The sequence below is a fragment of the Cyrtonyx montezumae genome, unplaced genomic scaffold (genome assembly GCF_038088225.1).
Source record: "Cyrtonyx montezumae isolate F1298 unplaced genomic scaffold, pur_monq_1.0 scaffold_25, whole genome shotgun sequence".
Taxonomy (NCBI): Eukaryota; Metazoa; Chordata; class Aves; order Galliformes; family Odontophoridae; genus Cyrtonyx; species Cyrtonyx montezumae.
In genome coordinates, this window is record NW_027071992.1 from 9,251,939 (window position 1) to 9,255,592 (window position 3,654).

The following is a 3,654-nucleotide window of genomic DNA, read 5'->3' on the forward strand; positions in this document are numbered from 1 at the left end:
TCTTTTACAAATAATGTATCGTGATACACCTTTCTGTAAGGCTGATGTTTGTCATTTTACTGCTAAAAGGCAGTTTTTTCTGGTTAGATCTCCTATTGTTGTATGATTGTGTTTAGTTCCAACTTAGGACAAAATTAACCTTGCGTTTACTGAATGAATAGATAATACAGAAAGGGACCATTATAAAAAAAGTGGATTTAGAATACTTGTTAAAACTAGACTTGAAATAAATGTACTTGCACAAAAGAAATTGCCTTTTACTGCCAGATAAAGCAAATGTGACATAGTCGTTTTTACCAAAGAAATGCTTGAAGGGAAATACTTAATCATGATTCTGTGACTACGGTTAATACAGAGATATTTTTCAGTAATCTGCTTTGTAACATACATTGTACAGTTAGTATTCCCACTTCCTCTTGTGTATGGCATTGTTCCTTGACAGACTCTCATAGCAATTCAGTGAAGGACTTGAGCAGCTAGAGTTTCTCAGATAATATGTAAAGCATGAGTACCACTAGTTCTGTTGCACGTAGTTACAGCACTACTTAACTTACTGTTTCAGTACTGTTTCAGAAGAGCTGTAATTTCAGATGTACCAGTTATGCTGATTGTATTATATATTCAGAGCTTGAAAATAGAAAACTGATGAATGGAGCAGTCCAAATCAAATTAGTCCTTCGCTAATCCAAAAGAAAAATTAGAAAAACATTTCTTTTTAGAGCAGAGGGAAGTAGACTCTTGAAGGATTTTTCTCTATAAAAAATGTAAGGAAAAGAGAGGCAGCATTTGAAAACTTGTTGCAAAGTGAAAGGAAAAAGAATTGAATTGCATTTTCTCAAGTGGTCATTTCTCTTTGAAAACAAACCAAAAAAAAAAAAGTATGTGGAAGAACAAAAAGGAAACAAATAAGAGGAAAGGAATTGAAGCTGTTTTACTGTTCCTGTAAGTGAAAATATCAGCCTAGCATTGGCTGTTTTGTTATGTGGACAAAATACAATCTGATCTGTGTTTTAATTTTTTTTTTTGCTTGTTGGTTTATTGCACATAGTTAGCAGGTTTGACAGTTCTAAATTACAGCCAAAATAAAAAAACAGTGATAGCATGACCAGGAAATTATCGAATGTAATGGCTGAACACTGATAAAGATTTCCCTTGCTGCATCCATTGTATTTTGCCTTAGAATTCATATGCATGATTAAAAACAAAAATAGCAATGCATTTATAGTTTTTTAAATGATTTTCTGGCAACAGCATTTTTTTCTTTGCTATAGCAAGTATATTTTTGCATATTAAAATACCTCTTTATACTGTTTGTTTGAAACATATCGCTAAGTCCGTTGCTTTTTGTGTACAACTTCTGGCTTCGTTGAGCGTTCACACTCGTTCTCGGAACTGTGGTATGAGGTCTTGCCCACCCATAAGTGAGTTGCTCAAACAGTGATGTTTTTTTCTATTTTTTTCATGGTTGCTAATAAAAGGCTGCAGTGAAAGCAGGCAGGAACCAGAGAATGCTGAAGTAAGCATGTATTTTAGATGTGTTATCAATCTTCTGCTCAGGACTACAGTAATTTTGGTCAAACTGGCTGCTGGAACGTTAGTTGTATCTCGACCTGCCTCCAGCATGCTTTACTCACTATGCCTCTTAAGGGAATAATTAGTACTTTTGTTTCACTTGGTAAATAGGTCCGTCCCTTCTGTGTCTGCCCAAGACACCAAGTAAGAGCCAAAACAGTCCCAAACCCAAGTGTAAGAGTGCTGATGAACAATTCAAGAATGCAACTTGAAGTTGTTCTTACTTTGAAACTTCTCTCCAGTAATTTCAAAAAGCTTTGCAGTCTTAAGCCAAAATATGCATATATGAAAGACACTGGAATTTTGGATTACCTTTTTTTCCACGAACAGTTCAAGATTTACAGAATTTTACTAAAGCTGTGTTTGAATTGCCTAAATGTATTGTTCACGACTGATATTCATGAAAATCTGTTTTTGTTGTTGGATCTCACAAGGTTTCAAACTTGTTCGATCTTAGCCAAAATTGCTTCTTGTTCCATGAGGATATTTTGTCTGATTTGTTTATCCATTCATGCTTTCATTAAAAGATTGCACTTTTTCATTATTAGAGTAATATTTTCAACATCTGACTTGCTGAATTATTTTCAAGTTGACATGGAAAGTTCTGCAACAGTGCCTTGAAGGAAGCAGTTTGTCTTCACCATGGTTAAGTTAATCTTTTTGCAGTGTGTTTGTTAAAGAGTTTCCTCTGAAGCTTAACAAGAAAATCTATTTTTCTAGTAAAAGTACTGAGCCTAATGCTTTTATCACACTTGCCTTATTTTAAATTCTGATTTTATACAGTGCTGTTTTGACTGTTCTATTTTTTTTTGCTTGAGCAGAAAGACTTATGCAGAAAATGGAATATCTTCTGTATGTTTATTTTATTTGTAATAGGGAATAGTTATGAGTTGTATGAAGTAGCAGTATTGTGCTTAGAAATGATTCAAATAAACTTACCAAAGAATCCATAATGTTGAGAGTGTATTTATTCCCATCATGTGGGTAAAATGAAATTAGACTTCCTCTCTTTTCTTTGTCTGTGCATATTAACCTTTTGCAAGAAACATTCTGGAGTTCATCTAACCTCCTCGTAAACTTGAGCACCAAACTACCTCTTCTAAACACTAAAAACTTCTAGATGGAAATTGCCAAGGGAAAGTAATGTCCAGGTGATTCCTTTCTAAATGCATATACAGCATCTGACCCAAATTAATGCTTTCTAATTTAGATGTGTGAATTTGTGAGTTAGGAACCTCTTCTGTTCCCTGTGTTGATCAGGGGGAAAAAAGTATTTTTGCTTCCTTCTCTTGGAAAAATACCTAAGAGGAGCCTAACGTTATGCAGGTGAATCTCAGCATCTGAGGTTCATGTTTTATGATGCATGAGGTGTCAAAATGCATTTTTAGTCTTCCTGTAAAGACAAATCTCTGCAGTTGGCTTGTAATAGAAACAAATGCTAATTTCTGCTCTCTGGTTTAATTATAAGACAAAATGTTGTTTATTTCATTAGGATTCTTTCTCTTATGCTCACAAAGAGATGCAGTGCAATATTTTCTTAGTAACACTAAGTACATATTAATGTTTTATCACACGTGCTCAGTAACACACGTGCTTGCTGATGGTCCTCTTTGCTTACAGAGTTTGGCTAAAAGTAGGATATGTGATACAATTTGATAGCACACTTCTGGAAAAGTGCTTACTTGAGTAAGTTCAGGAGCTCCTTCCTGATCCACAGAACCCTCCTGACCTTTTCCACTGATTATAGGCTCGAAGGGGATGGTCCTTGAATAGTGACCAGCTTTTTTGGGCCCCTCTTCCCTCTGGGGCTTTATCCCAGATCACTCCAACAGGCAGTTCCCTGAATAGTCCCAATGTATTACCTCTCCTGAAGCCCAGAGTGGCAGGTTTACAGTGCGTCCTTTCTGGTGCCTTAAGGATCTTGAACTCCACCTTTTTGTGTCACTGCAGCCAAGGCTGCCGTTGAGCTTCATGTTACTCACCAGTCCCTCCTCACTGGTGAGCACAAGGTCCATCATAGCACCTTTTCTCATGGGTTCCTATACTCCTTGGAAGAGGAAGTTATCAGCAATGCATTCCAGG